The 14,058-nt window shown below is 42.5% G+C and overlaps 1 pseudogene across 1 annotated transcript; it reads left to right on the top strand.

Moving 5' to 3' along the window:
• The first annotated feature begins 5,001 nt into the window (after window positions 1-5,001).
• On the top strand, window positions 5,002-12,836 carry LOC117704221 (uncharacterized; annotated as a pseudogene). The gene is made up of 5 exons (XR_013108342.1): window positions 5,002-5,328; window positions 6,056-6,215; window positions 7,145-7,276; window positions 7,965-8,151; window positions 10,734-12,836. The product of XR_013108342.1 is annotated as an uncharacterized LOC117704221 (transcript).
• Window positions 12,837-14,058: the final 1,222 nt, after the last annotated feature.

Below are 14,058 nucleotides of genomic sequence, written 5' to 3'. Positions count from 1 at the left end.
CGTAGGCTAGGATTTACTGCGCATGCATTTTGCTTGTTCATCGTTATGCAAGATTGGGTCATGTGACGTATGTGCTCAGCACCAATCGAGAATGACCACATGGCAGGTTCTGATCGGAGAGGACACAGATTTAAGGGCTGGGAGCTGGGGCTTTTGCTGGCTTTTGCGGTAATTCAAGGTTCCTGAATAAACCGTGTTGGGAAGGAGATCCCATGTCCGTTGTCTTCTGTCTGCTGGTCAGTTTGGGAAGCAACACCCTCTTTCTCACATGAGGACCCTAGGATTGGATGAGGAGTCGCCAAGGATCCTTGCTAACTTTGCCTCTTACTAGACCCTTGATTCTGACTCTCTGGAAACACAGAGGTGCCCTGGATGCTGAGCTCATGAGCTTCAGCTGCCCAGTTCATCGCCAGCCCTATCCACATCACAGCTGTTGAGTGTGTAGGTCTTCTGGTTACCTCTAGGAGAAAAAGCAGGCATGACCTCGTGGCTAGCCTACTTGTTACACTGCTTCTAAATAAGAAGCGTGGCTCCTGAAGTCAGAACACTGAATTCTGATGTAGCATGAGGAGCCAGCAGCTGACCTCAGTCTGCACGCTCCATGTCTGCTTTAATGTACTTCTTCCACATAGAGACCCCGGATACAAGTACTCAGTATCCAGTAAGAGGTAATGTCCTCCATTCAATCTTTGTCCTTCCAGACTTTTGTGGTTTCTCACTGAAAGAGATTACCCCAAACCAAAGATAGAAGTTACTGGAGACTTTTATTTAGGTACAGGTGCGTAAAGATGACATGCTAGTTTTCTTAGGTTACCAGGCATCCATTCAGTACTCTTGTGGGTTCAAGATTATGCCTTAGAATCACAGATTGTCAGGTTTGGAGGAGATCTGTCACCTCTCATGCCGAATAACCATGCAGATTAGGCATGAAGTGCCTAATGATGAAATGCGGAATTGAGAAGATTCTCTTGGGGGCAGAAGTGGAGGAAGGAATCACCATTTCAAGTCAGCTGACCAGTGTTGGGATGAAGCTTCAAACTATCCTGCCTGGATAGAGCCTGAAGCCGAGGTCACATGCCTCTAGTGGAGGGCATGCCTGTGCAAAGCTAGGAAGGGGGGGCGAGCGATGGTTGATGTTGATCTTTAACCACAGTAGATTTCAGAGCGTATTTAGGAAGTATTCCTTCAAGTGGATGCTTCATTCTTGAGAAGTTCCCCTGGAACAGATCTGATTTCTGAGACTAACAGTGAGTCAGAAACTTTATGTGTGAAGAAAACAATCCCCTGCCTCCCCAACCTGGTGCTGTCAAACCATGGCTTTTAAGCAGCAGCCTGAGAAGGATTGAGGGAAGGGTTTCAATTACTTATTGTTGTTGGTCAACTCTTTCTAAGCTTATGCTGACACAGAGGGGACATCTGTAAACACACAGGAAATCAATCACTGTCATGTGATAGGGGTCTTCTTGTCCATCTGTCCATTCTGTGGAAGGAGCCTGGGGCTTACTTACTTGTAGGTCCTCAGCACAGTGCTTGACTCTTGGTGAATGCTACCAGCCAGGCAGATTAACCTGGCTCCCACTACTGCCATTTGTGTAGGTGAAAAACTGCTTGACATCTACCTTTCATTGACTAAACCTTCCTGAGTATGCAGTGTGGACTGAGGCCTTTTTTTTTTCTCTTTCAGATAGACATCCCTAGTCTTGAAAGCATTCTGTAAGCCATTCTCAAGGACCAACCTTGTAGCAGCCAAACTGACTACTGAGTCTCATTTGCCCTTTGCCTTGTAGCTGTTGTCGCAGATGAATGAAGTTACAGGCCTGGAATGTAACTCAGGTGAGTGTTCAGTGTCCAGTGTACGGGAATACCATGGCTGGGGGGAAGACGGGAGGCGTGGATGGTTCATGGAGCACCCTCATAGAGGCAGAGAGAGTGGGATGGGATAGGGGGGTTGCTAAGGGGAGGCCTAGAAATAGAAAACATTTGAAATGCAAACAAAACATATCCATTTAAAAAAAAAATTTAAAAATAAACCAGATTCACTCCAGACCGACCTTCAACATCTATGGCCTCTTTCATGTTTCACCCAATGGCTTATTATTCATTTTCTTATTGGGCTGCAACTATGATCTTGGTAAGCATCTGGTCTCTCTGATTCTCAGTCAGTTCTCTATTGTTACACACTTTTTGCACAACCTCCATCCCCTGGGCCCTATTCATACCCTCAAATCCCTCTAAATTTTGGGACTTCTAATATTTGGGGAAACTGAGTGACAAAAATCAATGTATGTTGAACACTTCCTGATGTCCAGTGCATAGAGATCTATGGGTTTATAGATCTGATAAGCCTCTGGGAGGTACTTTTGGAAAGCAACAGTATGGTCTTAGGTCCCCCTTGTAACCTCACTTAACATTGCCAGCTCTGTGGGCTTCTATACTGCTGCTCTGAGAAGAGTTGGAAACTCCTGAAATAGAGGTCCAGCATCCCATTACCTTTGTCATTGTCAGGATACTAGTGGGAGTAGGTTTGATGGAAATATCCTCTCAGGAATATTCACAGAGTCAATGCTTCTTGTAGAGCATCTGAATGAAGTACCAAGTTCTAGGTTAGTTCTGCATGAACTTCCCAAGGCCAGTGAAGTGGAGCAAGAAGAAAGCCAAGCAGAAGGCACCCATTACCATCTCCCTCAGCACCTTTCCTCAGGACAGGGTAACTTGGTCTGGGAGAAAAAGGGAGGTCCTGAGAGAGCTGGCCCTCATCTGCTCAGAGAAGGGGCCAGGTGTATTGAAAAAATGTGGGTGACAGGGGTGTATTGAGCAGCATGTAAACTGAATAAGTAAAAATATATTCATACAGAAATTATATTACATTTTTTAACAGAATGGTAAAAATGTATTGCTCTACTAACTCTAGGGTGGATACACTGGCAAACACTTTAACATCTAGAGTGACTAGATGTTGTACATCAGGATACCTTTGTCATTTACATATACTATGTACATAGCAAAGATAAATAAAATGGAGGACCTGCAGCCCAATGGTCCATTGTTCCCCTCACATCCAAGTGACTCTGCTCACCTTTTCTAGAACTCTTGAGGCCTCTGTTCACCCAGGTCTCAGGGCTCATCCAAAATGCAGTCCTGAACCAGCTCTGGCCAAGTGTTCCTGGGTTCCTGGCAGATGTCTGCCTCAGGCTGCAGAGGCACTAAAGGGCCAGACATGGCCTTCAGAGAGCAGGCATTCTTTCAGCCATTCCAGGCCTTCTGCCATCCAAATGCAGACTTATACAGAGGCCTGTCATCTCTAAAACAATCTCTTAGGTAATCCAAAAATGGGATGCCATCCTATAGTCGTGTTGTGTTGGGTAGACCATACAAGTTTACTAACATCTCTATGACTGTTTTCCTGACTTGAAATTGAATTTTGGGATGGATCATCTGTGGAGTGGTTGCTAAGAAAGAAATCATTGACTAACATGAATAATACAGCCTTACATACATGGGTTTAACATTCTAGGTGCAGTGTAATTAGCTGTGGGAATTAAAAACAAAAACCAAACCAGACAACAGGAATACTAACCACAACAATTTTAAATAAAAACTGTTGAGTGCTGGGATGAAAGGCATGTATTAACAATGAACAGCTTTGTAGGTATTCATAATATAAAACAAACAGACATACACTCCTATTGCAGTTGTAGCAGTTGCAGCAGAGATTGCTGTGTGATATTGTGTGCTGCTTCCTTTCCCCAGATAGCTCAGGCCTCCAGTCCTGTACCAGGTGTGCTGGACATAAGAGTAGCTTAGTTGACCTGCCTGCTGCCATGGCATAATTCTGCAGCAACCCTTCTTTTGGTAAAAAGAAGTCTGAATCCAGTTGTCCCATTGTTGGGGCATCCAGGAACCTTCAGGGCAGGAAACAACCAAAACACCATCAGTGAAGGTTCAAAAGAGAAATCACATTGGGAAAACATGTGCCCTAATGGGAAGAAAAGGCCCTCAAACTTCTAATGCATCAACAATCTTCCCCTCTTCTGTTGAGCTTTGCATGGTGATACTGTGTGGCTGAAGGTGGTAGTCAAAGACACATGTCACCCCACAAAAGCCATACACAAGTTTCCACTTACATCTGTGAACTTACTTGGCATTATAGCACAGATTCAGCACATCCAAGATAAGAATGCAGAAGCCACAGATGACAATGCCAAAGGGACGCCCTCCTGAACTTATGGACCCATTGCAATTGAGGTTTAACCTGACCTCAGGCCATCCCACTCCCTGCTAGCCTCCTGATTCTTATGTTTGCTATGAGTACAGTGTTATGGTACAACCCCCAACATCCTCATGCCTGGACGTGGGAATTGAGGAAGACAGTTATTGGAGAAGTGACAGCTATGTGGTTACAATGTAGTAGTGCACCATCCAGGTTGACCTTTGCTCACTGATGGCCACTTATACAATTGTCTGTTTGTATTTGAGAAAGGAAGGATGTGCACGTTAATATTTTGAAGAAGGAAAAGTTTACAATTTTACATTTGCCCTGTAGTTGAGCCCCTATGTTCCAAAGAAATGGGAGCTTTCCTTGCAAAAGATAGGATTGTAAACCAGAGATTTTGTGAAACACATGCATGTGTATATGGAAACAATGCCCACTATGAAGGAATGGACATTAAGAAAATACTATCCATGTTTTATACAGTTAAAGGTATAGGAGAAAGATATTGGCCTCTGGGAAACAGGGAAAACCCGGGGAAGTGGCCTGTATTTCACATGAATTGGCTCAGGTGGTATATTTATTATTAAGAACAATTTCTCACATCCATGGTCTCTAGAGATTTGGGCGCTAAAATTTTTTTTACCCATGTCAGAGTTGGTTCTAACCAACTCTTTCCATCTGAAGCACTTCACTTGTCATGAAGCAGAGAGAAATCTTTAACTTTGGATGGAGAGGTTGCCAAAGGGTATTCCCTGGGTCATATGAGAGACTCCAGGAAAGGACACCCCAGAAATTGGACAATTTGGGGACAGCTAGTTAGCAGCTAGGTCATGGCAGTACCCAGTGACATCATCAGGAATGCCATCCTTGGACATTCTCTCATATCTAGGAAAGAAGTAGAATCTTCTGTGATGTCACCTGTGTTGTGGTGACAACAACTGCCTGTGGGGTATTTCTTCAGTGCCTTTTGGGTTCACAAACAGGCATGTTTTCCAGGCTGCTTAGGCTATTTTGGAAAGAGAATGGTGATCAAGGAGAGACCTCTCCGAGTAAGAAAGAAGCTGGCCTCCTGTCTTGTAAGAAAGGAAGACTGAAATCATTCTGGGGAAGGCACAGTGAGTCCTGGGTAGAGTTGGGGAACTTCCTGGAAGAAATAGGCTTGAGCTGGGCCTTACAGGAGTATGCCTTACAAGCTGGAGCCTTGGAATTTCTCAATGGCAGAACAAGAGTCAAGAATTTCTGATTATTAGTTTGACAGAGATCCAGGTACTGACAACCTGCAGCTACTTTTCTGGGAGCTATTTAATTTCATTTTGAGTGGCAAAGAATGTCAGGAAGAAGAACTATGAGATTAACAGTGTGTCTGTTCATGGTAGGAGTTGAAGCCCTCCATCCTCTGGATTACTACAGGTTAAAGGAGTCTCTGAGGACAAGAACAGAGAAGGATGTGACCCTGGTCATGTGTGGAGTCTCAGACACTTTGGGTTTCAACACACATGATTAGATCTTGATGGTGCTAAGCAATATGAACTCCAGGATTTACCTGCATCACATCTGATGTGAGCTGACAAAGATCCCTAAGTCGTTATGTCTGAGGCAGCTTATGGATTTCAGTGCATAATACTCTCTGTAATAGAGAGTGTGGCATATGTATGGTGACGGTGGTTGGGAAGAGGGATATAGCTGAGCAGAACAGCTCAAAGATTGCTTTTCTGTTCCTTCTGGGATTCACTGTGTCTCTAGCTTTTCCTCTCCCTCACCATTCTTTTTGAAACTCAGAATTGTCTCTGCTGCCCCTGGGCCATCCACTCTGCCAATTCATTTGTGTTTATCTATGTCCAGGCTCTGCTATGCAAACATCATCCCAGAATTCCAGCATCAGTAACCAGAAAGAGATGACGAAATTGGAAGAACTGAAATTGAAGATCAAGAAGATGAGCTTTGAGGAGGAAGAAATTAGTCAAATGCTGAACCTGTACAATTATCATGATTTGAACTACAGGTAGTAATTATGCTCACTCCCCTTTTCACTGTATTGTGCCCTCTCTCTTAACCCAAGATTTCCTCTCATCAAAGGAGTGTGTCACCTCTAATCATGCATGTTAGAAAGCCCTGACAGGTGTTGAGTAGTAGGATACTTGACCTTACAGTGCTTGGAGTTTGATTGGTTCTGTACACAGCTGGAAGGACTTGGTCAGACTTGCTGCCTCTCAGTGTGTGAATGAAATGCCTGCAGATCACCACTGCTTTCCTCTGAGTTTGGTTCTTATACTCTGAGATTATGACACCTCCCTGGATTTAGCTGGCATTCTAATTGTGTTTGTCGGTGGGTTGGTGTGTATGTGTGTGAATGTAGTTGTGTGTGTGCTGTTCAGGATCTGCGGCTCTGGGAGCTTTGTTGGGGTTTGAGGATTTGTCTGATGCACAATTTGCAGGTCAGGATAGTGTTGTGTCCATAGACAACCAAATTGTTCAACTGGGTACTTTGCTCCTTGTGTTTGCACTGGTGTCACATAGGAATCTCCTGGGGGAGGAAGTGTTATTAAGCCTCTCCCTGGAAATACTATTCTTGTCCTGAGAATTCATGTAACAATAGCAACCAAGGATTGAGAGGCCTGCCTTAAAAATAAAAAAGTCATCAGAGATATCTGTTGGGCCCAAGCTTGTGGCGGAGACTAGGAGAAACTTCTCACAGAACTAGTGTATTCCTTCAGGCTCACACGAGATGCTCTTGGAGATCTGCTCCCTCCATTTGGTCCCCTGGCTCTGCTGTCCTGTGCCAAGGATTATAAGTTTAAGGAGCACCAATAGGCCCCATGTCCAAAGAGCAAGGATGTGGCATATATTATTGGCTGAGGTAGTCCAGGATACAGCCATTCTGCACATGACCCTTACAGAAATATTTGCTCTGTATGCCATGCCCTAACACAGGATGAACATCGAATTCAATATCATTAAAAGAAACCACGAAAAGACCATTATGAATATCCAGAAAATGATGGAGTCAGTAATTGATGCCATGGAGAAATACAAGGAGCTCATTGAAGAAAACCATTCCTTCAGGTGAGTGACTGACACAGCTGAGACCTCAGCACTGGGCAGGGAATGCTTCTGTCCTTCTAGGACTTTGAACAAAAGTAAGGGCTCTGGTTCTATACTCTTTCTTAACAGGAACCCTGCCTTGAGCCAAGAGTCATGGATCTGTACCTCTTGCACTCAGGTGTCCTAATTCTGAAGAGTGTATAAGTGTATAAGTTTGTAAGACCTTTCAGTCTTTATTCTTCCAAATTCAGGATCTTCTACATAGAAAACATTTCCATCTCGATGGGAATATCAAGCAACACTGAACCTCTAGGGCTCTGACAAGAGATTTAAAGATCTGGGATCCATGACAAAAATGGAAAGAGTGTATTCCTGTTGGGTCTTCTCTCCTCTCTCAGAGGGGAATTGCCCTCTATCTGCTGATGGTTTTCTAGTACCAGGGACATATAAGCACCCATGAGGAACATTTCATCTTCCCTGATGGACATAAACCCTCCTGTTGTCAGGCCTTACAGAAGTACTTTCAGTCTGGTGGAATGTGGCTGGTCTCTGGATTAGACCTGCCTCTCATTGGCGCTGATATGTATACTGGAGTCTCTAGTCTGAGGCTGTCTAGGGACCAGGACATTTGCAGGGATGATGGTACTGGGAGGAGTGACAGGAAATGAAAGCTGGCTGGGAATCACCATTTTGTTTGTTTGTGGTTCAGCACCAGGCACTGCCAACTCCTTAGAGAATGTTCTCAACTGAAAGACAATGTCAGGATATTGCTGCAGAGAGAGAACAGAAATCTGCTGGTGGAGCAGAGTGAACCACAAGTGTCCTATGGAGAAGATAAGAGTTTCTGTGAGGAGGCCAACAAGAACATCTATGTCCCAAGTGCCAAGCATCAGCAGGTAGGATGAGTCATCAGAGGCAGAGTGTCCTCATGTGTAACCAGAAACATGGATAAACCAGTGTCACTCACTTGAATCATCTGCTTCGCATAGCCTAAATTACCTTTTCTTCAAACACGACAGATTCCTCATTGTTTTCTGCTCACTTATAATTTTTGGTGTTTCTCCCCCTCCCCCTCTCCCTCCCCCTCCCCCTCCCCCTCCCCCTCTCCCTCCCCCTCCCTTTCTGCCTCTCCGCCTCACCCTCCCCGTCCCCCTCCCCCGTCTCTCTCTCTCTCTCTCTCTCTCTCTCTCTCTCTCTCTCTCTCTCTCTCTCTCTGTGTGTGTGTGGTGTGTTTGTGTTGTGTAGTGTAGTGTGAATGCTTGTGCATCTATGTTTTATTTGGACCAGCTATGGATGAGTGTGTTTGTACTAGTATTTTGTGTTTGTTTAATGCAAGGTGATTTTGCACGTGGTTTTTTTGTATGGGTGTTTGTATATACAACAGTGTGTGTGTGTGTTGTTAATATGTGTGTGTCTCTCTCTATTTCTGTGTGTGTGTCTGTTCAGACATACACCCGTGTGTGTTTCTAGATGCCAAGTTTAATGAGAAAAGCAATCTGAGATTTCAGTTTGCTTCCACTAAATATCCAACACAACAGTCCAATTATTCTGCATCAGAACCTAGCTCCCAAGAGAAACAGAACACAAAAAACTCTTTTAAAGTCAGATTTTCAAATGATTAGGGGCAAACTATTGATTTTCATTGAAGTCCTTTGGAGCAAATCAAAGGAATATGGTGCATGGAGGTAAGGGGAAGGTTACTGTATAAAATCCATGTGTTTATGTCCCTTTTCTGTTCTTGGTGAATTTTCAAGGCCCACTGGAATGTCAGGTGGCTCACTGTGACTTCTTAGCATTCCAGGTTGCTTTCCTCATTGTCTGCTACCATTTACTTTCCAGCTACCTCTACTCAGTAAAAGTTTGCCTTCAAGTTTGTCTTGGATTTTATTCCTTGAGACATTGAGTTGCTTGGAGCTGAATCTGCATCCAGCAGAAGTCCCAGAGCTGTGGTGCAAGAACAGGGCTCCTTCAGGAGCCCCTTGAAGGTCATGATACACTAAAGCACTCAACCAATGTTATTTGTGTAGCATTCTGCAACTGCTGTTATTCAAAATCGCTTTCTCTGAGTTAAAATAAGTCTCAACTTCAGACAGGTCTGGTAGTATAAAATTTGGTAGGTCTGTGAGAAGCCTTGTTCAGAAAGTGGAAATGAAGTCCCATTTACTCAGTGATTTAAGAACAAGCAGTAAAAGTATACAGAGCAACTAGGGCACATCAGGGTTGTAGTGGTCTGCAGAGCAGCCCTGAAGGAGAAACTATCCAGATGTCCATCAGGTAAAGAGTGAAAATGTACCATTTGGTGCAGTCCTTCCATGGACTATTGCTCAGTGTGAGATAATCCAAACAAGCATTTGGCATTTCAACTAGTCAGCCTTATCTTGCTCAAAATATCCCTGAAACAGTCAAATTTTGGGGAGAAATTTGAACATTTCTATCCTAGTTATGGGGATTTCTTATTATTCTGGGCTCATAGCTTTGGACACCAAGTCAGTCAGGCTGTGGTAAAGGGAGCTCCTATTGGAAGAAGTCTGGAACAGTAAACAGGAAAAAGAAGCTAGTCTACCACCAACATGTGATCCTTAGCTGGGAAACAAGCCTACTCTACACAGCCTTTGGAACTTGCTAAGCCAGATTAGATCATAGGCCAAGAAGCCTGATTCCAAGTTAGGTTTAAGGGAGGAAAGCATATCACTGACTGCACTGTCCATATGCTATGCCAGGATATAACTATCCCATTCAAGATTTGATCGTTTTATACCTGGAAATATACTGGTAGATTTTTTTTATTAGCAACAACTGGGAAACTAAACTGGTTACTGCAATATACCATGCTCATATTGTGTGAACACAAATATTTTGTGTGTTTGAGAGTGTGCCCTACAAAACCCATAGACATTACAGGTGTATGTTCTGTTTCTTCATGACCATCACCTTATACTTCAGTGTCTAGCCTTGGGACTAATTTTCTTTAACACACTCTTGCTGATTATAGGACCAGGGCAGTGCCCATGGATTTCATGGGAAATGGTTTCTCTGGGCATTTCCAGATGAAGGGATTGACAAGTGGAACACAGGCAGGTTCCTGCACTGGAGAAATAATCAAAGCCTTCACTTCAATTCTTGGCAGGTTCCTTATAAGACATCTACATGGTCTTCTACGTAGCTCTCATCTCTCTTGAACTGAGATTCAGACATTGCTACAATATTATTATTACTCAATATAATATACCGAGACTATTGGAGAAACATAATGTTTTTTTTTTTTAAACTCCAGTACAGTGTGTAGTTCACAGTTCAGTTTCTAGCAGTTTTTAAATGCTGAGAAAACAATCCAAGCCCAGGTGCTCTATGATACTTGGAGGTCAGGGAATGGCCTCAGCTGATGGGCCATGCTGGATTGTCCAGCTGAATAGAACTGGTGTTGGAGGGAGAGCTGAACTGACAAATCCTTACCAAGCCTTTGGCCCTTCTTCCATAGATCTGAAATGCTGCAGCAAAAACTCAAACATGGCACAGACCAGGACAAGATCTCCCACCTAGAGAACTGCTGTGTGAGGTGCACTGAGTGTGTGAAGCAAATTCACCACTGTGGCATCTCATCCCTAATCACCATGGGAATCATGGGCTGCAGTTTCTTCTTTACATTGCTTTCCTTGGTGTGAATAGGCCTTAATTTCATCTAGCCACTAGCCCAGCAAGAGTGCACATTTGGAGGAAGACAAGTGCTGAGGCACATCAAGAACTGCTGGGCATCCAGGAAGAGTCTGAGAGTGTACATTTTTTCTTGCCCTGATGAAAATGATCAAGAATAACTTAAACAAACTTGCAGACTTTGAGCCAAAAACTGTAACATGTCTTATGCTCAGTCTTGGGATGACATATCCTTCAAACACAGACTCCAAAAAAGAAGACCAGCTTACATTTCTCTTGAAAAGATTATTTCCATCAGTAACTGCTTTCCTACTATGTTGCCAAGGCCAGCCACAGGCTGTAAGTCTGTGCTGCAAAATGAGCAGCCAAAGAATGCTGCTTCCCACAGTTCTGGAGTTTAGATTTCTGTTTGAGTTTTTCTAACTTTGGTTATTTGGTTATCCTTGTTTTCATTTGTAATTTGTTATTGATTTGTTGTTGTTTTATTCTTGTAACTGATTTGATGTTTTGATAGGGCTATACACTGTACATACTGACTGTCCAGTTTCAGTTACTTTTGAGTAAATTGAATGTAGTCTTATGAATGAAAAAGTGATCTCTAACTCTTCACTCATAAGAACCTTCCTTATTCAGGTGTGGTGTCACCTAGTTGAAATTCCACAGCTATCGGACAGAGATGGATGTCTAAATTCTCACGGTGCTTGGGCTTCTTAATTAAGTCCTGATCTGGCCCATCCAGGTCAGTGAACAGGGTCTAGCAAGAGAGAGAGTAGTGATGGAAGGACAAGAGGCGAGAAGAATGAAGACAAGACAGAAAGTCTGATCAAGTCCCATTTAGCAAAAGGAAATTTTGGGTATTTATATGCTTTACCACATGCCTTGCAGCCATGGACAAGCAGGGGAACATAGCTGAAGGTGCTTTACCACATGTGCCTTGCAGCTGTGGGCACTAAACAGCAAAACAAGATATGTGAGCAAAACAAGATGTGTATCAGAGTGTGCTCAGCTATTGTAGGCTGTTTGCAAAACCAGTCTCTTGTGTTGGTATATGGCTCAGATGGCTGCAAAGAGGGCAGCCACTTTCTGCTAGCAGTTGGCTCCCAACAACTTCCCAGCCAGACTGAGATACAAAGTTGGGTTGGAAGCCCACTCCTAGCAGAAAGCAGCTATCCTCTTTGCAGCCATCTTGGGCCATATATATGTAGGTTGATCCTTGTCCACCCTGAATAAAGACTTGTTTTTCTAGGCTGATATTTTTGCAAGCAGCCCACAACCACTGAGCACACTCTGAGAATCATGTTGTTTTCTGTAGGAAGCCGCTGTTAACGGTGATATAATCTTCCATTTCAAGATGGTGCTGGCCGCGTGTCTTCCCAATTGTAAACAATTATCTGAGCAGCTGCAAAGGCAGGAAGCGCGCCAGAGTCACTGCCAATCCCGAGGCATAATATTGGGTGGTGAGCGAACAGCCAATCAGAAGTGAATATGCCACTCTAGGCTGTATTTAGGCTAGGCCCCTTCCGTGTCTCAGCCCTTCCGCTCCCTTCCACCCTTCCACGTCTTCTGCGCTTTCCATGTGTGTGTTACAGAAGTAAAAAGTCCTCGTTTTGCAGTAATTACCCGAATTGTTTTCTCGTCCACGGCGTGGGGCGACGCGGGAGGCATGCGTTATATCTGGTGCCGAAACCCGGGATCGAACCAGGGCTTATAAAATATGGTTCAAATTATTTTAATTCCTTTATATTCAAAGTTGTTAAAAACAAGATGCTTTAGATTCCTCTAATATATGTAACAATCGTTAGAGAATAAGATTGGCTTTTATCCGATATTTCTCATGGGACTAAAAAAGATTGGTTATTAAATTAATCCAAAATAAAGTTCAAATTTAAGATTTATACAACCTAACTTGTCTATTCCAGCTACCATTTTAATAAATGCTTATAGAATTTTATAGATATAAAAGATGTTTTTATATTATCCCTTTACATTTCTGGTAAAGGTGAAAGATTTACAGGTAATAAATTTATTCATAATTTTTAAGAGCCCATGAAGCAATATTTGTTAAAAATAATTGCTTCAGAAGATGGTTAATTGTTTTACATTTTATATATATAAATATTGTTGTTGCTTTAATACAAAAAAGTAAGAGGTTAAATCTTTTGGTGTGTATTATTCATTGTGTGATACTTTATTAGTGGATTTCTCCAAAAGAAATTTTTTCTGCAAGCTATTGCTTCAATATAACGAGCTTTAAAAATATTTTTAAGATACTTGTTACTTCAAAAAAGATTCAAAGATTTCAATATTTGATTTCAATATTTGAGACAGGTTGGGCTAGAGAAAAATGGCTCAGCTGTTAAAGGCTAATCTTTTAAAATATAAAAGCTGAACTCCCAGCAACCACATGGTAGCTCACAACCATTTGTGGTGGGGATCTAACGCCATCTTCTGGCTTGTGAGTGTACATGCAAAAGAAAATAGTTTACTTTTAATCTTGATTTACTCTTAGTGATTTTTAAAAGTTGTTAAGAGATATTATTCGGCTAAAACCTCATTTTAAGCTTACCATAAGAGGATTTAAACCTCTGTTTAATGTTTTCAAAGGGATGTAAGTCCAAAATTAAATCATATATATATTTTCTTGAGTTTAACCTGCTTCAACACAATTAAATTATGTGTTGTAGCCACTGTTTAAAATGTTAAAAAGGGTATATCTGCCTTTGTCTTATTGAATGGTATATTTCATGAAGTGCAAAATGTTTCGGCTACAAGATTTAATATCTCTAGCCATTTAGATAACATTAAAATTAATAAGGTGTTTAAGAATACATCTGCACAACCGGTGTTGGTATGTGTGGACCCTCCATTTTTCTTTATGTTATCCAACTTTCAGAATAATTCTGATATCTTAGATTGTAAGAATGTTACATGCTTTTAGCACAATGCTGGAATGGATCACTAGACCTAGCCTTGGTTGTGCATGTGCCTACCTTTGTGCCCATCTCAGTACATCGTTATGGAGACTTAAAAGAGACTTTGGTCAATCAGAGAGTTAATTTGCTCCAAGCCCATGTGGAGCAGCTCATGGATGTGGTTCAAATAAGCTGTGTGTCAGCGACCCCACATCCAGGTATTACACCTCTGAGATTTGT

The sequence above is a fragment of the Arvicanthis niloticus genome, chromosome 2 (genome assembly GCF_011762505.2).
Source record: "Arvicanthis niloticus isolate mArvNil1 chromosome 2, mArvNil1.pat.X, whole genome shotgun sequence".
NCBI lineage: Eukaryota > Metazoa > Chordata > Mammalia > Rodentia > Muridae > Arvicanthis > Arvicanthis niloticus.
This window is presented reverse-complemented; position numbering and strand designations above follow the sequence as displayed.